General features: G+C 37.1%; 1 long non-coding RNA gene across 3 annotated transcripts in view; it reads left to right on the top strand.

Moving 5' to 3' along the window:
- The window catches only part of LOC129392481 (uncharacterized), a 460,125-nt gene that overhangs the window by 10,339 nt on the left and 426,813 nt on the right, over positions 1 to 22,973 (top strand). For all 3 annotated transcript variants that reach the window (XR_008618434.1, XR_008618433.1, XR_008618432.1), the window contains exon 2: positions 16,835 to 17,073. This is a non-coding gene — a long non-coding RNA (uncharacterized lncRNA). The remainder of the gene's footprint in view (positions 1 to 16,834; positions 17,074 to 22,973) is intronic.

Here is a 22,973-nt window from a genome sequence, read left to right as displayed (position 1 = left end):
TTCAATTATAAATAATAAACTTGCTGGTAAGAGTAACTCATGTTTCAGCACTTTGAGTATATCATGCCACTCTCTTCTGGCCTGCAAAGTTTCTGCAGAAAAATCAGCTGATAACCTCATGGGGGTTCCCTTGTATATGACTCTTTGTTTTTCTATTGCTACCTTTAGAATTCTCTACCTTTAATTTTTACCATTTTAATTGTGAAATATCTTGGTGTGGGTCTGTTTGGGTTCATCTTGTTTAGGACCTACTGTGCTTCCTATACCTGAGTATCTGTTTCCTTCTTCAGGTTTGGAAAGTTGTCAGCCATAATTTTATCAAATACATTTTCAACCCCCTTCTCTCTCTTCTTCTTCTTCTGGGACCCCTACAATGCAAATGTTGGTATGTTTGATGTTGTCTCAGAGGTCCCTTAAACTGTCTTCATTTTTTAATTTATTTTACTTTTTGCTGTTCTGATTGGGTGATTTCCATTATTCTATCTTCCAAATCACTTTTATGTTCTTCTTTATCATCTAGTCTGCTGTTCATTTCTTCTAGTGTGTTTTTCATTTCCATTATTGTATTCAGTTCTGACTGGTTCTTTTTTATATTTTCTAGTTCCCTGTTAAAATTCTCACTGTGTTCATCTATTATTTTCCCTTATTCAGCTAGCATTCTTATTACTCATGCTTTGAGCTCTTTATATGGTAAATTATTCATATCTGTTTCATTAATTGTTTTTTCAGGAGTTTGCTCTTGTTCTTTCAATTGAAAAATTTCTCTGTCTTCTCATTTTGCTTAACTTTCTCTGTCTCTGTGAAATTTTTTTTTTGTGTGTGTGGTACGCGGGCCTCTCACTGTTGTGGCCTCTCCTGTTGTGGAGCACAGGCTTCGGACGTGCAGGCTCAGCAGCCATGGCTCACGGGCCCAGCTGCTCCGTGGCATGTGGGATTTTCCAGGACCGGGGCACGAACCCATGTCCCCTGCATCGTCAGGCGGACTCTCAACCACTGCACCACCAGGGAAGCCCTCTGTGAAATTTTTTGAAACAGTTACCTATTGTGGTCTTGAAGGAGTGTCCTTGTGTGGGAATGTACCTGTACTGTCTGTATGTACCCAGTGGCTTTGTTGGAAGAGCTGGATATGACATGAGCATGAGTCAGTCTTTCCCCAAGGTTTGCTGGAAGCTATTACCTTGGTAGGAGGTGGGGCTGGAGATGAAGGGGCAGAGCCTCTTGTCCTGCTCATGCTTGGTGTCCCAGATATACTATTTTTATCTTTTGATGTATTTCTGTTGGACTGATTGTATGTTTTGGAGTGTCTGACAGGACCCATCTTTAGATGGGCAATTCTTTACATCTTCAAAAAAAGTCTGTTAGAAGAGAATGGAGTAGTATATTCTAAATGCAGAGGTAAAAAATGAAATTGAACGTGAAATGTGTATTAGTTAAACTGTCTCTCAAGAATGAGGGAAAAATAGAGATTTTTTCAGACATACAAAAACTTAGGGAGTTTACCACTTAGAGTCTCTCACTAAAATATTATCATAGAATATGCCTCTGTAATATTATTAAGTCCAGGGACTTCCCTGGTGGTGCAGTGGTTAAGAATCTGCCTGCCAATGCAGGGGACACAGGTGTGAGCCCTGGTCTGGGAAGATACCACATGCCGTGGAGCAACTAAGCCCATGCGCCACAACTGCCAAGCCTGCACTCTAGAGCCTGCAAGCCACAACTACTGAGCCCATGCACCATAACTACTGAAGCCTATGCGCCTAGAGCTTGTGCTCTGCAACAAGAGAAGCCACCATAATGAGAACCCCGAGCACCACAACGAACAGTAGCCCCTTCCTGCCGCAACTAGAGAAAGCCTGCATGCAGCAAAAAAGACCCAACACAGCCAATAAATAAATAAATAAATTAAAAGAAGTTAGTAAGTCCAAAGGGAAGGCATGGTATAGAAGAAACAACAACACAGAAATTGATAACATATGTCGAGAAATTTAATTAATTACTTATTAAAAAGGATTTCTTATCTCTGTGTGAGTGGAACCACAGGATATAAAATTTTCAAAAAGGGAAAGGTGTTTAATAATGTCAAATGATACAGATGGGAAAAAATTTGAGACTGGAGATAAGTCTATTGAATATAATATTTGCAAGGTCATTAGTGACTTTCAAAGGATTGTTTCACTAGGAGCTGAATGACAAGGGTTAAGAGATGAGTGAGTGACTAGAAAAAGATAAATATTTGTTAATACTATCTTAAGTTAATACTGCCTTTTGTTTTGCTTTTTTAAGAAAAAATAATTGTATTCATGCTTTCCAGAAATGAAAGGAGATAATATCCTATTTTATCTCACAAATACCCCAGACACTTCAAATAGCTCTACTTTTTGTCTTATTTCATTATTTCCATGTTTGTTTTTTGCTTTATTAGGGGTTGCAGATGTTTATTTTCTGGTACCTGAAATGATACAGGTAGAACAGGATAGTGGGCATAGTGTGTGCTGTGTCCATGGAGATTATTGCCAGTCATATTTATTTACTTGTCTCCCTTGCCCAACTTACACAGTTCCCAAGTCTAATGATTATATCTTCACCTTGAAAGTTACAAATTAGAGCCACCCCAGGACCAAACCCCACCCACCATAGGCCAGCACTAGCCCCAAGGTGCCCCTGGCCAAGCTGTGCCAGGACCGAAGCCTTCCCACCAGTGGGCCGGCAGCCACTGTACAAGGCAGGGCCTGGCAGCCAACTGGAATGTGGGACAGCCACCTACCAGCCTACTTGTAGTAGTTGGCCCTGCCACAATAAAAGGGCCCACACAGCCCACATAAAGGGCACCCCTAGAGCATGTAGTAGCACTGGTGACCAGAGCAGAGTGTGCTGCTGGGATCCACAGGACATCTCCTATATAAGGCCACTTCTCCAAGATCAGGGAATATAACTGACTCACCTAATACATAGAAATAAACACTGAGAATTAGGCAAAATGAGGAGACATAGGAATATGTTCCAAATGGAGAAACAAGACAAAACCTCAGAAAAAGAACTAAACAAAGTGGATATAAGCAATCTACCCGTTAAAGAGTTCAAGGTATTGATCATAAAGTTGCTCACCGAACTTTGGAGAAGAATGGATAAAAATAGTGGGAATTTTTATTTTTATTTTTTCGGTACGCGGGCCTCTCACTGTTGTGGTCTCTCCCGTTGCGGAGCACAGCCTCCGGACGCGCAGGCTCAGCGGCCATGGCTTACGGGCCCAGCCGCTCTGCGGCATGTGGGATCTTCCCAGACCGGGGCACGAACCCTTGTCTCCTGCATCAGGCGGACTCTCAACCACTGCGCCACCAGGGAAGCCCAATAGTGGGAATTTTAATGAAGAGTTAGAAAACATGAAGAAGAACCAAACAGAGCTGAAGAATACAATAACTGGGGCTTCCCTGGTGGCGCAGTGGTTGAGAGTCCGGCAGGCGGACGCGCAACCACTGCGCCACCAGGGAAGCCCTAGGTTGTCCAATTTTGATTTTATGTCTGGATGATCTGTCTGTTGATGTAAGTGGGGTGTTAAAGTCCCCCACTATTATTGTATTACTGTCAATTTCTCCCTTTATGTCTGCTAATATTTGCCTTATATATTTAGGTGCTCCTATATTATGTGCATATATGTTAACAAATGTTATATTCTCTTCTTGTATTGATCCCTTTATCATTATATATTGCCCTTTTTCATCTTTTGTTATAGACTTTGTTTTTTTTTTTTTTTTTGTGGTATGTGGGCCTCACACTGTTGTGGCCTCTCCCGTTGCGGAGCACAGGCTTCGGACGCGCAGGCTCAGTGGCCATGGCTCACGGGTCCAGCCGCTCCGCGGCATGTGGGATCCTCCCAAACCGGGGCGCGAACCCAGTTCCCCTGCATCGGCAGGCGGACGCGCAACCACTGCGCCACCAGGGAAGCCCCTAGACTTTGTTTTAAAGTCTTTTTTGTCTGATATGAGTATTGCTCCTGCTTCTTTCTTGTCATTTCCATGAAATATCGTTTTTAATTATATCACTTTTAGTCTGTGTGTGCCTTTAGTTCTGAAGTGAGTCTCTTATAAGCAGTGTGTAAATGGGTCTTTTTAAAAAATTTATCCAATCAACCACCCTATGTCTTTTGATTGGAGCATTTAAGTCCATTGACATTTAAAGTGATTATTGATAGGTATATGTACTTATTGCCCTTTTGCTACTTATTTTCTAGTTGTTTTTGTAGTTCTTTACCGTTCTTTTCTTTAGGTTCTTGTGGTTTGAAGATTTTCTTTAGTGATATGCTTGTGTTCCTTTCTGTCTTGTTTTTGTGTATCTATTGTAGGTTTTCGATTTGTTTTGATTATCATGGGGTTCATATACATTGACTTATAAATATGTCTACTTGTTTTAAACTAGTAGTCATTTTAGTTCAAACACATTCTGAAAGATTACCATTTTTACTCCCTTCCCTCACATTTTTTGTTCTTTATATATTTTAACCTTCATGTTTATCCCTTTATTGTTTGTTGTAGTTATAATTGATTTTTACATTTTTTGTCTTTTAATACTAGCTTATTTATCTGATTCATCCTCAGCCTTTACTATATATTTGCCTTTGCTAGTGGGATTTTTTTCCTTTCCTATAGATATTTCTTGTTATAGCCTTTTCTTTTCCACTTAGAGTAGATCCTTTAACTTCTTTAGGGTAGGTTCAATATTGATGAACTCTTTTAGTTTTTCCTTGTCTGAGAAGTTCTTTATCTCTACTTCAATTCTAAGTGATTATCTTGCTGGGTAGATTTTCCTAAGTTGGAGGTTTTCCCTGTTTAGCACTTTAAATATACCATGCCACTCTCTTCTGGCCTGCAAATTTTCTGCAGAAAAATAGCCTTATTGGGCTTCCCTTGTGTAAGACTGTTTTTCTCTTGCTGCCTTTCAAAATTATCTCTTTATCTTTAACTTTTGTCATTTTAATTATTATATGTCTTTGATGATGTCTGTTTGGGTTCATCTTGTTTGAGACCCGCTGTGTTTCCTGTACCTCACTATCTGTTCTTCAGGTTCAGGAAGTTTTTAGCCATAATTTTATCAAATGCATTTTTGGCCCTTTATCGCTTCTCCTTTTGGGCCCCCCTATAGTGTGAATATTGGTACTGTGTTGTTGTCCCAGAGGTCCCTTAGACTATTTTTAAAATTTTGTTTTTCTTTTTTGCTGTTCTTATGGGTGATTTCCATTATTCTATCTTCCAGATCACTTATGAGTTCTTCTGTATCACCTAGTCTGCTGTTAATTCCTTCTTGTGTGTTTTTCATTTCCATTATTGTATTCAGTTCTGACTGGTTCTTTTTTATATTTTCTAGTTCCCTGTTAAAATTCTCACTGTGTTCATCTATTATTTTCCCTTATTCAGCTAGCATTCTTATTACTCATGCTTTGAGCTCTTTATATGGTAAATTATTCATATCTGTTTCATTAATTGTTTTTTCAGGAGTTTGCTCTTGTTCTTTCAATTGAAAAATTTCTCTGTCTTCTCATTTTGCTTAACTTTCTCTGTCTCTGTGAAATTTTTTTTTTGTGTGTGTGGTACGCGGGCCTCTCACTGTTGTGGCCTCTCCTGTTGTGGAGCACAGGCTTCGGACGTGCAGGCTCAGCAGCCATGGCTCACGGGCCCAGCTGCTCCGTGGCATGTGGGATTTTCCAGGACCGGGGCACGAACCCATGTCCCCTGCATCGTCAGGCGGACTCTCAACCACTGCACCACCAGGGAAGCCCTCTGTGAAATTTTTTGAAACAGTTACCTATTGTGGTCTTGAAGGAGTGTCCTTGTGTGGGAATGTACCTGTACTGTCTGTATGTACCCAGTGGCTTTGTTGGAAGAGCTGGATATGACATGAGCATGAGTCAGTCTTTCCCCAAGGTTTGCTGGAAGCTATTACCTTGGTAGGAGGTGGGGCTGGAGATGAAGGGGCAGAGCCTCTTGTCCTGCTCATGCTTGGTGTCCCAGATATACTATTTTTATCTTTTGATGTATTTCTGTTGGACTGATTGTATGTTTTGGAGTGTCTGACAGGACCCATCTTTAGATGGGCAATTCTTTACATCTTCAAAAAAAGTCTGTTAGAAGAGAATGGAGTAGTATATTCTAAATGCAGAGGTAAAAAATGAAATTGAACGTGAAATGTGTATTAGTTAAACTGTCTCTCAAGAATGAGGGAAAAATAGAGATTTTTTCAGACATACAAAAACTTAGGGAGTTTACCACTTAGAGTCTCTCACTAAAATATTATCATAGAATATGCCTCTGTAATATTATTAAGTCCAGGGACTTCCCTGGTGGTGCAGTGGTTAAGAATCTGCCTGCCAATGCAGGGGACACAGGTGTGAGCCCTGGTCTGGGAAGATACCACATGCCGTGGAGCAACTAAGCCCATGCGCCACAACTGCCAAGCCTGCACTCTAGAGCCTGCAAGCCACAACTACTGAGCCCATGCACCATAACTACTGAAGCCTATGCGCCTAGAGCTTGTGCTCTGCAACAAGAGAAGCCACCATAATGAGAACCCCGAGCACCACAACGAACAGTAGCCCCTTCCTGCCGCAACTAGAGAAAGCCTGCATGCAGCAAAAAAGACCCAACACAGCCAATAAATAAATAAATAAATTAAAAGAAGTTAGTAAGTCCAAAGGGAAGGCATGGTATAGAAGAAACAACAACACAGAAATTGATAACATATGTCGAGAAATTTAATTAATTACTTATTAAAAAGGATTTCTTATCTCTGTGTGAGTGGAACCACAGGATATAAAATTTTCAAAAAGGGAAAGGTGTTTAATAATGTCAAATGATACAGATGGGAAAAAATTTGAGACTGGAGATAAGTCTATTGAATATAATATTTGCAAGGTCATTAGTGACTTTCAAAGGATTGTTTCACTAGGAGCTGAATGACAAGGGTTAAGAGATGAGTGAGTGACTAGAAAAAGATAAATATTTGTTAATACTATCTTAAGTTAATACTGCCTTTTGTTTTGCTTTTTTAAGAAAAAATAATTGTATTCATGCTTTCCAGAAATGAAAGGAGATAATATCCTATTTTATCTCACAAATACCCCAGACACTTCAAATAGCTCTACTTTTTGTCTTATTTCATTATTTCCATGTTTGTTTTTTGCTTTATTAGGGGTTGCAGATGTTTATTTTCTGGTACCTGAAATGATACAGGTAGAACAGGATAGTGGGCATAGTGTGTGCTGTGTCCATGGAGATTATTGCCAGTCATATTTATTTACTTGTCTCCCTTGCCCAACTTACACAGTTCCCAAGTCTAATGATTATATCTTCACCTTGAAAGTTACAAATTAGAGCCACCCCAGGACCAAACCCCACCCACCATAGGCCAGCACTAGCCCCAAGGTGCCCCTGGCCAAGCTGTGCCAGGACCGAAGCCTTCCCACCAGTGGGCCGGCAGCCACTGTACAAGGCAGGGCCTGGCAGCCAACTGGAATGTGGGACAGCCACCTACCAGCCTACTTGTAGTAGTTGGCCCTGCCACAATAAAAGGGCCCACACAGCCCACATAAAGGGCACCCCTAGAGCATGTAGTAGCACTGGTGACCAGAGCAGAGTGTGCTGCTGGGATCCACAGGACATCTCCTATATAAGGCCACTTCTCCAAGATCAGGGAATATAACTGACTCACCTAATACATAGAAATAAACACTGAGAATTAGGCAAAATGAGGAGACATAGGAATATGTTCCAAATGGAGAAACAAGACAAAACCTCAGAAAAAGAACTAAACAAAGTGGATATAAGCAATCTACCCGTTAAAGAGTTCAAGGTATTGATCATAAAGTTGCTCACCGAACTTTGGAGAAGAATGGATAAAAATAGTGGGAATTTTTATTTTTATTTTTTCGGTACGCGGGCCTCTCACTGTTGTGGTCTCTCCCGTTGCGGAGCACAGCCTCCGGACGCGCAGGCTCAGCGGCCATGGCTTACGGGCCCAGCCGCTCTGCGGCATGTGGGATCTTCCCAGACCGGGGCACGAACCCTTGTCTCCTGCATCAGGCGGACTCTCAACCACTGCGCCACCAGGGAAGCCCAATAGTGGGAATTTACGGGAGAGGCCACAGCAGTGAGAGGCCTGCGTACCAAAAAAAAAAAAAAAAAAAAAAAAATACAATAACTGAATAAAAAGATACATTGGAAGGAATCAAAAGTAGATTAGATGATATAATGGAATGGATCAGAGAACTGGAAGACAAAGTAGTGGAAATTACCCAAACTGAAGAGAAAAAAGTTTCTAAAAAATGAGAACATTTTAAGAGACCTTTGTGACAATATGAAGCATACTAACATTTGCATTATTGGGGTCTAAGAAAGAGATGAGAGAAAGAAAGGGGCAGAGAACTTATGTGAAGAAAAGATAGCTGAAAACTTCCCTAACTTGATATAGGAAACAGACATTCATGTCCAGGAAGCACAGAGAGTCCCAAGCAAGATGAACCCAACGAGGGCCACACCATAGTACATTCTAATTAAAACAGCAAAAATTAAAGATAAAAGAGAATCTAAAAAGCAGCAAAGGAAAAGCAACTAGTTACATATAAGGGAACAACCATAAGAAAACCAGTTGATTTTTCAGCAGAAACTTAGCAGGTCAGGAGGGAGTGGCATGACATATTCAAAGTGATGAAAGGAAAAAGCCTACAACCAAGAACACTCTACCAAACAAGGCTATCACTAAGATTTGTTGGAGAGATAATGCATTTTATAGATAAGCAAAAGCTATCACCACTAAATAGGTTTTACAGGAAATGTTAAAGGGACTTCTCCAAGTGGAAAAGAAAAGACCATTGCTAGAAATATGAAAATTATGAAGGAAAAAGTGTCATTGGTAAAGGCAAACACACAGTAAGTTACTAGATGAATCACTTATAAAGCTAGTAGGAAGGTTAAAAGACAAAAGTAGTAAAATTATCTATGTTCACAATAAGTAGTTACGGGATATACAAATAAGAAGATGTAAATTCTGATGTCAAAAACCTTAAACATGGGGTGGGAGTAAAAATGCAGGATTGGTAGAATGCCTTCAAACTTAAGAGATCATTAATTTAAAATAATCACATATATAGTTATACATAGTTATGTGAGTTATGTGTGTATAGTTATACATAGTTCTGTGTGTGTGTATATATATTTGTGTGTGTGTGTATATATATCTATATATCTATACCTATATATATATATAGTTGTATAGAGTTATATCTGAAACTCATGGTAACCACAGGTCAAAACAGTATAATAGATACACACACACAAAGAGAAAGGGGTCCAAACACAACACTAAAAATCGTATCACAAGGGAAGAGAGGAAAAGAAGAAAGGACCAAAAATGTACTACAAATACAACCAGAAAATAATTAAGAATTTTAAATTGTTATTGGCAATGAGTACATACCTATTAATAACTACTTAAATGTAAATGGACTAAATACTCCAATCAAAAGACATAGAGCGGCTGAATGGATAAAAAATATGAGACCCATATATTTGCTACCTACAAGAGACTCACTTCAGATCTAAAGATACACCCAGACTGAAAGTGAAGGGATGGAAAAAGTTATTCAATGGACATGGTAAAAGAAAGTTGGGTAGCAATACTCTGATCAGAGAAATGCAACTTTAAAACAAAGTCTGTAACAAGAGACAAAGAAGAACATTACATAATGATAAAGTTATTAATTTAACAAGAAGATACAACAATTGTAAATGTATATGCACCAAACATAGGAGCACCCAAATACATAAAGCAAATATTAGCAAGCGTCAAGGGAGAAACTGACAGTAGCATAGTAATATTAGGGCACTTTAACACCTCACTTACATCAATGGACAGATTATCCAGATAGAAAATCAATAAGGAAACACTGGCCTTAAATGACACATTATATCAGATAGGCCTAATATCTGTCTATCTATCTATCTATCTATCTATCTATAGAAGATTCTATCCAAAAGAAGGAGAATGCACATTCTTTTCAAGTGCATAGGAAATAGATAGATCTTCAGGATAGATCACATGATAGGCCACAAAACAAGTCTCAATAAATTTAAGATTGAAATCATATCAAGTATCTTTTCCAATTGTAATGGTATGAGACTAGAAATCAATTACAAGAAAAAACTTTAAAACCCACAAACACATGAAAAGTCATATCCTACTAAATAACCAATGGGTCACTGAAGAAATGAAACTAAGAGCTGGTTTTTTGAAAATGTTAACAAAATTGATAAACCTTTAGCCAGACATTAAGATAAAAAGATATAGTACATATAAATAATTTCAGAAATGGAAGAATTAAAGTTACAACCAACTCTGCAGAAATACAAAGGATTCTAAGGGATTCCTACAAACAATTATATGCCAATGAAATGAATAACCTAGAAGAAATGGATATATTCCTAGAAATGTACAATCTCCGAAGACTGATTCAGGAAGAAATAGAAATTGAATCAGTAATAAAATTGAATCAGAAATTAAAAAAAAAAAACTCACAACAAATAAAAGTCCAGGAGCAGATGGCTTCACAGGTGAATTCTACCAAATATTTAAGGAAGAGTTAACACCTATCTTTCTCAACCTATTCCAAAAAATTGAAGAGAAAGGAACACTTTCAAACTCATTCTATGAGGCCAGCATTACCATGATACCAAAACCAGACAAAGATATCGCACAGAAAAGAAAATTCCAGGCCAGTATCACTGATGAACATACATGCAAAAATCTTCAACAAAATATAAGCAAACCGAATCCAACAATACATTAAAAGGATTGTACACCATGATCAAGTGGGATTTATCTCAGGGATGCAAGGGTTGGTTCAATATGTGTAAATCAGTGTGATACACCACATTAACAAAATGAAGGATAAAGATCATATGATCATCTCAATAGATTCAGAAAAGCTTTTGACAAAATTCAACATCCATTTATGATAAACACTCTCAACAAAGTGGCTATGGAGGGAATATACCTCAATGTAATAAAGGCTGCATATGACAAACCCACAGCCAACATTATACTCAATGGTGAAAAGCTGAAAGCATTTCCTTTAAGGTCAGGCACAAGGCAAGGATACCCACTCTTGCCACTTTTATTCAGCACATATTGGCAGTCCTAGCTACAGCAATCGAACAGAAAAAGAAATAAAAGGAATCCAAATTGGAAAGGAAGAAGTAAAACTGTCACTGTTTGCAGTGATATTATTTGTAGAAAACTGTAAGTACATACCAAGAAAACTATTAGGAATAGTGAATGAATTAAGTAAAAGAGCTGGATACAAAATCAATATACAGAAATCTGTTGCATTTATATACACTAGTAATGAACTATCAGAAAGAGCAATTAAGAAAACAATCTCACGGACAATCGCATCAAAAAAGAATAAAATACCTAGGAATAAATTTAACTAAGGAGGTGAAAGACCTGTACTTAGAAAATTGTAAGACATACATAAAAGAACTTGAAGGTGACACAAACAAATGGAAAGATACAATGTGCTCATGGATTGGAGCAATAACTATTGTTAACATGTCCATACTACCCAAGGTAATTTACAGATTCAATACAATCCCTATATAAATACCAATGGCAGTTTTCATGGAACTAAAACAAATAATTTAAAAAATTGTATGGAATCAGAAAAGACCCCAAATAGGCAAAGCAACCTTGAGAACAAGGAGCAAAGTTGGATGTATTACACTCCTTTATTTGAAACTATACTACAAAGCTATAATAATCAAACAGTGGTACTGGCACAAAAACAGACACATATCTCAATGGCACAGACTAGAAAACCCAGAAGCAAACCCACATGTCTATGGTCAGGTAATCTATAACAAAGGAGGCAAGAATATACAGTGGGGAAAAGACAGCCTCTTCAGTAAATGGTGTTGGAAAAACTGGACAGCTACATGTAAAAGAATGAAACTGGACCACTTCCTTGCACCATATAAAAAAATAAACTCAAAGTGAGCAAGACTTAAATTTGAGACCTAAAACCATAAAACTCCTAGAAGAAAATGTAGGCAGCGCCCTCTTTGATATCAGCCTTAGCAATATTTTTTTGGTTATGTCTCCTCAGGAAAGAGAAACAAAAAATAAACAAATGGGACTACATCAAACTAAAAAGTTTTTCACAGCAAAGGAAACCATCAATAAAATATAAAGGCAGCCTACTGAATGAGAGAAGTTATTCACAAATGATTTATCTGATAAGGAGTTAATATGCAACATATACAAATAACACATGCAACTCAACCTCAAAAGAACAAATGATTTGATAAAAAAATTGAGGGAGGACCTGAATACTGAATAAACATTTTCCCAAATAAGACATACAGGTGGTGAACAGACACATAAAAAAATGAGCAACATCACTAATCATCAGGGAAATGCAAATAAAAACCACCATGAGATACTGCCTCACACCTGTCAGAGTGGCTCTTATCCAAAAGACAACAAATAACAAGTTTTGATTATGATGTGGTCAATCGTTAGAGATCTAACAGGGCACAGTGAGGTAGATGCTAAAAGGTCACCACAATTATCAAAGAAAAAAGACGTACAAAAATTTGATAAAGTAAGAGAGAGAAATACCGTGGGAAAGAAAACACAGAATTTGGAAGCTAGAAGAAGCATAGTCTGATATTACAGATGAACATACTAGAACAAACCAAAAAGTGTTTAAATTTACATACCCCAGGTTATGGGGTGGAGGCAGTCTAATGATCTTTCCACTGTGCCTTGCTGCTTCCCAGTGATCAGTGATTATCTGTGCTACATATAGGCCCACTGCTATTGTAAAAGCTCTTTTTCAAAGCAAATGAACAAATAATCTGCTTTATCTCTAGCCTTTCTTGACTTCTTTAACACTCTATTCTTCTTGTTTTACTTCCTTCTCTCTGGTCATTTTTATACTGTATACTTCACTGACTTCTTTTTCTGACTGACTCAGCCCTCAGCCTGCTTCTTCTGACTAAATTTGTAACTATTTTCATGTGTACGGTTTTCACTTTTACTGACTCAATTTTCTTATTTGTAAAATGAGAGAACTGGAGTAGCTTCTTTTTTACTTCTAAAAGCCGGGTCAATGACAATATAAAATGATGGATGTCATAAATTTTTATCTTAAAAGACAACATTGTCTGAACAGACACTTCACCAAAGAAGATGTACAGATGGCGAGTAGGCATATGAAAAGATATTCAACATCATGTGCCCTTAGGGAGTTGCAAATTAAACAATGAGATACCACTGCATACCAATTAGAATGGCCAAAATTAAAAACTCTGATAACAGCACCAAGTGTTGATGATCATGTGAAACAATAGGAACTCTCATTCATTGTTTATGGGAATGTAAAATGGTATAGCCACTTTGGAAGACAGTTTGGCAGTTACTTCTGAAACTAAACATTTTTTATCATATGATCCAGCAGTTGTGCCCCTTGGTATTTACCCAAAGGAGTTAAAAACTTAGGTCCACACAAAAACCTGCACATGGATGTTATAGCAGCTTTATACATAATTGCCAAAATTTAGAAGCAACCAAGATGTCCTTCAGTATGTGAATGGAAAAATAAACTGTGGTACATCTAGATAATGGAGCACTATTCAGTGCTAAAATGAAATGAGCTACCAAACCATGAAAAGATATGGAGAAACCATATTACTAAGTGAAATAAACCAATCTGAAAAGCTACATACTGTTTCATCTCAACTGTATGACATTCTGGAAAAGGCAAAACTATGGAGACAGTAAAAAGATCATTGGTTGCCAGGGGTTAGGAGGGAGGGATGAATCGGCAAAGCTCAGAGGATTTTTAGGGCAAACTATCCTGTATTATAAGACAATGGTAGATACATGTCATTATTCATTTTTCAAAGCCCATAGAATGTATAAAAGCAAAAGTGAACCCTAATGTAAACTATGAACTTTGAGTGATTGTGTTGTGTCAATGCAGGTTCATCAATTGAAATGAATCTACTACTGTAGTGCAGGACGTCGATAATGGGAAGGTTGTATTTGTGTATGGGGACAGACTTTCTATGGGAACCCTGTATGTTCTGCTTGATTTTGCTTTGGGCCTCAAACTGCTCTAGAAATACAGTTTATTAATTAAAATGAAAAACAGCATTGTGTTGACAGTATTTTAAAAGACAAAGGTATTTAGGGTAAAGTGACATGTATTGTCAGGATATGAGCTGGAAATTTATGTCCTCTGAAGCTTAGTTGCTTTATATTTAAATGAATTATATGTATAAGTATATGTATATATTTCAGAAAATATTAATAACCACTGGTACTAGAGTTCCACTTAGGGAACTGTCTTCATTTAGGAAAATGCCTCGATAAACTTCCATGACTGTGGAAGGTGAGGCCTTTAGAGTGAGGTGTAGAAGGAGGCTGCAATACAAAGAGAGAACTAAACAGTTATGCATAAAGAAGTGAACATAGATGTGGAGGAGGAATGCCAGGAAGAAAGACAAGGGAGGATGGAGTTCAAAGACTATAAAACATAGGTAGCAGGCTGAATCTGTGGAGAAAGATAGAAAAATTCCTATGCCACTATGGTGGCTTAGTAGCTGAGAACTTTAAAGGCCTTTTGGCAATGTAACAACTCATGGCATTGCAGTGTCTATGTGGTTTGGGGGAAATCAAGGAAAGAAGCTCTGTATAGAACAAAGAGAAGCAATCATCTATAAGAGGTGAGGTGTGTGAAATCCATAGTTCAGCAGAAGTAAGAGCTACGGTTGACCATGAGAAAGCAAGTATATGGGACTAAGGGCAATGGAATTTCTCATAGGAGCATTTCTCAAAGAGAGGATGAGGTTCCAGTTGACAGATCAGATGACTGGATTCACAGGACGATTATGGGGATATTTGAAGGAGTGCAGCACCCATGGTAGTAAAAATTTAAGTAAACACACAACTTCCAACGGTCTTCTATAGTCCTGCCTCACTTTTCAAGCTGAGACAGCCTTGGCTTTGAGGATTATCTCTGAGTAAGGTAGTAGGGAAGCTCTGATGGAATAAGACTCTTACACGGTACCTAACAGAGCATGGCAGAAAACTGCCTATCTGAAAATGCCATTCACCCAGATACAGAAAAAGGTCTAACCCAAGTCATGTCCTCATAAGAATAGAATTAAGACATGTAATCTTTTTTTTTTCCAGATTTGTAGAAACATGGTAAAGTCACATGAAGCTTAGAAAGTATCGTATTTTTGAGAACAGTAAAAGATTGTCTCAAGGAGGGTTAAGGTTAGATAAGTAACCTTCTGAGAATGGCAATAGAACTGAAAAAGGAAACAAATTATATTCTCTCAGAACGTGTTCATAAGATTTAGTAGAGTCAGGAATACTGACTAACATGATGTGGAAGTGCTCCTAAGATGCAATGAATACAGAAATAGAGAAAAAAACATAGCAAATGACTAGCACCATTGGCTCTTCCCTTTTTCACTATCATAGTTACCATCCTTTTAGATAACTTTCCTGTCTGTTTGCTTCTAGACTTTCCCACCCAAACCAATTGCATAATTCAATGGCCACTAAAAGAAATTTGATCGCGTGCATTAGTAATTTAGAGCCCAACGTGATCTTTCATATCAAATTCAAGTTTCAAGTCTTTGAACCTCCAGGTTTCTTATTTGTAGTTCTAGTAGTTTTTGCCTATCTAATCTTTTGCTGTGTCTTGATTTCTATCTCATTTATAGCCAAATTAACTTAATGATTTCCGTATATATCTTTTTATATACGGAAATATATAAAAATTGTTATACGGAGATAAGAATTTTGTCTACCCTTCATAGCCAGCTCACTAGGCATCTGCCTATGAAGAAAACACTCCGCTTTCATCTCAGTCACTTCATGTTCTGTCCTTCCCCTAAATGCAATCATTTTTTGTTCAGAAATATGAAGGAATGGAATGCTTCTGAACATTTGAACAGTGTGGATGATTTAATATAAGTAGCTTACATGAATTGTCAAGCTTAAATTAGTTACTTTATAATAATGATAAGATTAAACAATGTAATAAAATCTCTTTTTGATAATTCAGAAGAAACTGCAGAATCTTGGGGTGGCTTAGGTTCACAAGTACCAGCAAGCATTGTTATTCAATAGCACTGCAAAATAAATCTGACTATTCAGGTGTTCTGGGTGGTTTTGGATTCTTGATAAATAGGAGATTATTCTGGCCTTCAAAATACAAATATTCTTTGGTCTTTTCATAGTCGTCCTGTCGGACTATAATCGTTTACGGGATATCACAGGTATTTATGTATTTGGCGATGGCATTTTGTCAATGAAATAATCCATCTCATTGGTTCCATGTTTTTTGTTTGTTGAAGATTCTTAAGTCATATAGACGTATTCTTTAGTGATGCAAAGTGAAAATTTGACTGTCTAAACAGATTTTCTCCACCTTTCCCTCTTGTAATGGTAAGAGAGTACAGACAATTCAATCCCCTGTCATCTCCTGACCATTTGCTTAATGCTCCCACTGAGGTAAGTATACTGAGATGGTGACAGTTCCTGTGAGTTCTGCAGTGTTACTTAGAAAGAGCATGGGCTTTTGGGTCCTGCAGACCTGTGGTTGAATGTTGTTTTCTAGATCTGTGACCTTAGGAAATTTATTTGAATGTTTCAGAGACTCAGTGTCCTTATCTGTAAAATAGAGATAATAATATGTACCTACTGCAGAGACTGCTAATGTTTCCCTTTTATTCCTGGGCACAATAAATATTTTCAGTCTCTCTTGCAGACTGGTGTGTCCAGGCCTGAATTCTGGCAATGGGTTGCTGGTTGGAAAGAAAAAGCACCACTTCCTGCTTGGCTTATAAAAATCCCCCAAGTACGCTCTTCTCTTATTTTCTCCATCTGCTGGCTTACTGGGGAGGACTCCAGAGCCCTATTGGAAACAAGAACTTTAAGACAGAAGAAGCCTGGAACAGAGCCTGCTGCCACCCCATCAGATGTAAGCAAGAAATAACATTTATTTTGGTAAGTCACTGAAACTTGGAGGATGTTTGGTTCAGCAGTTAGCCTACCCCAACTAATACACCTTTAGGATTATTATAAAGATTACACGAGGAATCTTTATAAAGTATCTGACATAAATTAAGTGTTCAGTAAATAACAGTTATTGTCACCATCATCCTTTACATGTATAAGCATGTGAGTATTCAGGCATTGCACGTACCAGGATTCCCCCAAATGATCAGACCTACAGGATCTGAGTTGGCAGGACTGACTTCTTGCTGCTACTCTTACAGTTAGACCCATTGGTATTTCTCAGATTCCTTGGAATTATAAATGATTAATTCATTTAGTTATAGATTTTAAAATTCAGTTATAGTTGACATATAACATTATATTAGTTTCAGATATACAATGTAATGATTCGATATTTGCATTTATTGAAACAATCACCACGATACATCTAATCAACATACAGTTATAGATTTTGACATCACATATTTAATCCTTTTGTTGGCCTGTTCATTTTATTCTCTATCATTGTACCATGTGATACCCTTAACTTAAGTCACATGTTTTATACTGTGATTGTGTACCCTTTAGGATCCAGGGGAGAGAGACTAGACTAGTGCTGTTCAGTAGAAATGCAAGGCAAGCCACAAACATAATTTAAAATTTTCTAGTATTGATAGTTACATTAGAAAAGTTTAATAAAACCCAGGTGAAATTAATTTTAATAATTCATTATCTAACCTAGTATATCCAAAACATTAAAATTTCAATATGTAATCAGTAATCTTTGCATTCTTCTTTTCATGCTGATTCTTTGAGATCAGTGTGTATTTTACACCAACAGCCTGTTTTGATTTAGACTAGCCTGATTCCAAGTGTTCAATAGCCACATTTGCATAATGGCTGCCATATTAGACAGCTCAGGAATGGGCAAATGAAAAGACCTATCACCACTTCTGAAAAAAAATCTTCAAAGTCATGTGCTACATTTTCTTTGTAGATAGAGAATAGCATTATTCTGATTTTTCTGGGACACTAGACATAGGAGGGCAAACATTCAGATCATCAGGTTCAGGAGATGGACATTTTACTTATAGGTGTCATTTATCTGGAGATACAAGTCAGGAACCTTCTTTGTAGCTCTATCTTCTGTGGTACTTTGTACATAGAAGGCTCTTACTGAGAGTCTTCAATGGGATGATCAATGTTCATACAATTATGTATTCAACATTCATAAATTTATAATAAAAATATTTATAACTTTTACAGGAAAACTAACATTTTGAGCTTATGTGCTAAGGGAAGCCATGCAAGATCCTGGTATATGGTAACCCCCAATGTCTAAGTTAGCGATTAAATGTTTATTTTTCTTAAGGAAAAACTAATTACTCCTGACCTCAGTTTTCAAAGGAAATTTAACTTTTTTGTATAAAACATAGACTTCAGAAATCCATTACTGTATATTGAAATGCACGTCTATCCTTGTTTAATGAAAGCATAGGAATTAGTCACTTTCCAGTGTATGAAAAAAGAGTTTAGTTCAAAGACATTGGATTTACCAAAGTAAACAGTATTTGAATGGAATAGTTACTTTAAAGCTGACAGGCAGTCACTCCTAGGAAGGAAATAATATGTTGCAAGTTTGAAAGAAAATGGTTTACTTAAGATGTCATTTCATGAAAAGGAAATAATGTCTTTGATATTCAAAGCACCAAAAAAGAATTTAACACACTGTGCTAGAGAAACCAGAGATAACATTTGATGGTTAGAAAAGATAGGGTTTTAAGAAAAAAATGTTACCTTGTTTTCCTCTTCCATCACAGAAAGGAAATTAGATATATGAGGCAAATTGGGGGAGTTAGGGGGAAAGTAACATATACAAATCAGATGATATAAGGAAAAATTAATAAAGCTAAATACAGATTGTTAAATGATAATGGAAAGAGGTCATTTTTAAAAAAGATTTATTTTATTATTTATTTATTTAATTTATTTAATTTTGGCTGTGTTAAGTCTTAGTCACGGCACGTGGGATCTTTTGTTGTGGTGCACGGGCTTCTTTCTAGTTGTGGCATGCAGGTTTTCTCTCTAGTTGTGGCATGTAGACTCCAGGGTGCATGTGCTCTGTAGTTGTGGTGCGCGGGCTTAGCTGCCCCATGGCATGTGGGATATTAGTTCCCAGACCACGGATCAAACCCGTGTCCCTTGCATTGTAAGGCGGATTCTTTACCACTGGACCACCAGGGAAGTCCCAGAGGTCATGTTTAACATAACTATATTTTTTAAAAACTATAGTCATTATGTTGTATAATATATCCCTAGTACTTGTTTATCTTATAAACACACTGTATATGAAAATTAGAGTGCACTGTTGGTGGCAATGTAAATTGGTACAGCCATTATGCAAGTTTCTCAAAAAATTAAAAATAGAACTACCATTTGATCTAAGCAATCATACTTCTCCACTGTCATTTCCATGCCACTCCTTACCCACCACACTACAGAGAACTGAAGACTAGGCTTGCTCTTAATGCAAAAGGCATGGCTTCACAGTCATAAACTAGGAATAGAAGACTAGCTCAACTGTTTTACTCCTGGTAGGAGACAGATGGGCTTAGATGAACTATCCAAAGGTAAAACCATAGGTTTGGGGAAATGTTCTCTGGCCTTTAACTTGCATGTAGCTATCATTTTAGTAGTTGACTCATTAGGTGACTTAGAATACATTTTGCAATGTTTTATTCTTGGAAGATTTATCAAGAAGTTATATTTATTAATTTTTTAAGGTCAAATGATTCTGACCTTAAAAAAATTGCTGATTACAATTATTACAGTCTTGCTTTATATCACTGGATTGTTTACTTTCAAAATTGATTCTCTCTCTCTCTCTTTCTTTCTCTACTTTTGAAGGGGCCAGGAAAAGAAAGTTTTGGGTAAGAAAGTTTTAAACAAGTTTTTTGTTACATGAACTTAGGCCTTAAGCTCTGTAGTTATAGTGCCTGATGGATAAAATTGCCTTGCCTTTAAGGAAGATTCATAATAGTTAAAAAAAAAATTAACCCTTATAAGAAAATTTCAGCATAAATTGTTTGAACCAATGAAAAATTCAGTTCTTTAATTCATCTTTTTGTATCTTACTTCACTGGCTTTAACTTAAGAAGAATAAAGATATGTAGAAAATGAAGCAATATGATTTGTCAGAAAGATATTGATAGTTTCTTTTACTTTCATTATCAAAATAAGTACTTTTCTTAAGTAGGATGAAAATACTGATTCACCTCTGTAAAAATTCAATCACTACTTTGGGTGACTGGTACCCTGGATTTGCTGTGGGTCTCTTGGAAGTTTGAGCTATAATGGCCCCTTGACACAAGGAGCAGCAGACTGTACAAGTCTCCTGACAGACAAAGTAGGGAGAGCAGTGTAAAACTTTGATTTCTAGAGAGAAGACAACAGTGGAACTGTTCCTTGACTTCCGTGGTTGTTTGCCACAGCTCTTCAAAAGTTTACAGTCAGAACATTTATTCATAAAGCATGAAATATGCAGTCATGCCTTTTGCTTCTAATTGTGGATACCTAAATTATGCATTTTTGGCCTATTATGGCTAATTTGGAAAATAATAGTTTCATTATATAGTATCATCTACGGGCTCCTTGGACTGTTCTAGAATTATATGACATGAATGCTAAATTTTTATGACATTTAAGTATTGATGCTCCCCATGCTATTTAAAGCTAATTTAACCATAATAATCCCCTAAATTCACATTTTAATGAAGCAAAAAAAAAAACTGATTAGGTTCAAGTGCATAAAGCTCATGCTGCAGGAAATGTTGTTTACTAAATTCTTCCATTTACTAAAAAATTAAAAATGGCTCTCTTAAGGAGCCATTTGTGCACTGAGTATGGAAAGGCATAGATACTATATTAAAATTTAGGATAATGCATAGGTTTAAGTTTTGTTGTCTCCAAAACACTTTGGTATTGACTGGTTCATGTATGAAAAACATGAGTTTCTATGCCTTCATGCTGACTAGAAACTTCTTCAGGTTGTCCAGTGGCTTGAGAGAGCTTGAAGTAACATTTTAAGCAGTAGTTCCCAAAAATGTACATTACTTAGTAAGTTTTGTACTTAAATATTATTGTTTTTCACATGATTTTAATAGGTATGTTTTAAAAGACTTTCTCCCCCTTATTCCCTGTCCTAGGTTGTATTATTTTTCCCAACTATTCACGGCCTTTCCTGCAGGAGAATTACACTTCCCAGCCCCGGCTTGGCCATGTGCTTTTCTTTGTGAGCATGAATGATAGATATATATTGGCTAAGCAGATGCATTATTTGCCATCAGTCATTCCGCTGTTGCTCTTTTCCCTCTGGCACAAGAAGAGTGCATCATGGATAGGGGTTGTTACTTCAGCTTGGATCCTGGAAAGAAGATGTGTGGGACAGAATCACAGCCAATCTGCAGTCAGTTTATGATGTGATGTGGGCCAGAGATAAACCTTCATTCTTGTAAACAACAAGATTTGAGGGTTGCTTTTTAACCACAGCAGAAACTAGCAAAAGCTGACTTCTCAGACTGTAATTATAGCCCTTGTTGAAAGAAAAAAAAGGGGGAGGCTAGGAGGTTATATAACTCAACTCTGTTCCAACAACCTCCACTTCAGGCTACAACTGCTTGGGTCCAATCCACCTTTTTTTTTTTTTTCTTGAGAATTTGAACATAGAGACATAGACTGTTGTGTTCAGTTATGGTGTACTTGAGTTGAAAGGTCTTGTAGAGCAAGGGTTAGAGTTGGCTCCACAAGCTAAAGTTATGAGGCAGCAGGAGGTGTTAGTGGAAGCTAATGCAAATTATTATAACAGTTAACATTTACTGAGAGCTCACTTTGGGACAAACGTTACTTCAAGCACATTCTATTTCTTTTGATCCTCATATCCATGCTATGAGCAGAGCCATGTTGAAACTTACAATTGCAATAAGCACTGAAAAGATTATGGTGTTTTGTCACCACTCCCCTAATGCAAGCACACACCAAATGGAATTTCAAGTAACTATTTTCATCAGGATAAAAAAGTAAAAAATTTATCAAAGTAGTTTGAGATAATATTCTCTCCTTGTATTGCAGTCTCCTTCTATACCTCACTCTAAAGACCTCAGCTTCCACACTCATGGAAGTTTATCAAGGCATTTGCCTAAGTGATGACAGTTTCTTAAGTGGAACTCCAGTACCAGTGGTTAATAATATTTTCTGAGATATATACACACATGTATACATATATTTCATTTAAAAAATAAAGCAACTGGTAAAATCCTCTGTGTTCTGCCTATTCATCCCTCCCTCCCCCCAACCACTGATCTTTTAACCGCAGTAAAAATTATGGAGACACCATACTTTTGCCTTTTCCAGAATGTCGTATAGTTGAGATCATACAGTATGTAGCCTATTCAGATTGGCTTCTTTCACATAGTAATACCCATTTAGATTTCTTTCATTTTTTTTTTTTTTTGGCTCAATAGCTCATTTTAAATTAGTGCTGAATAATATTCCATTGTCTGGATATACCAGTTTATTTTTCCTTTCACCTACTGAAGGATATCTTGGTTGCTTTCAAATTTTGACAATTACAAAAAAGTTACTATAAACATCTGCATGCAGGTTTCAGTGTAGATTTAAGTATTGAACTCCTTGGGTAAATACCAAGAAGTGCGTTACTGGATTGTATGGTAAGAGTATGCATAGTTTTGTAAGAAACCATCAAACTGGCTTCCAAAATGGCTGTATAATTTTGCATTCTGTCAGTAAGGAGTGAGAATTCCCTTTGCTCCACATTCTTGTCAGCATTTGGTGTTGTCAGAGTTTTGGATTTTGGCCATTCTAGTAGGTGTGTAGTGACATTTAATTGTCAT

Source organism: Physeter macrocephalus, chromosome 10, assembly GCF_002837175.3.
Source record: "Physeter macrocephalus isolate SW-GA chromosome 10, ASM283717v5, whole genome shotgun sequence".
NCBI classification, from domain to species: Eukaryota; Metazoa; Chordata; class Mammalia; order Artiodactyla; family Physeteridae; genus Physeter; species Physeter macrocephalus.
This window is presented reverse-complemented; position numbering and strand designations above follow the sequence as displayed.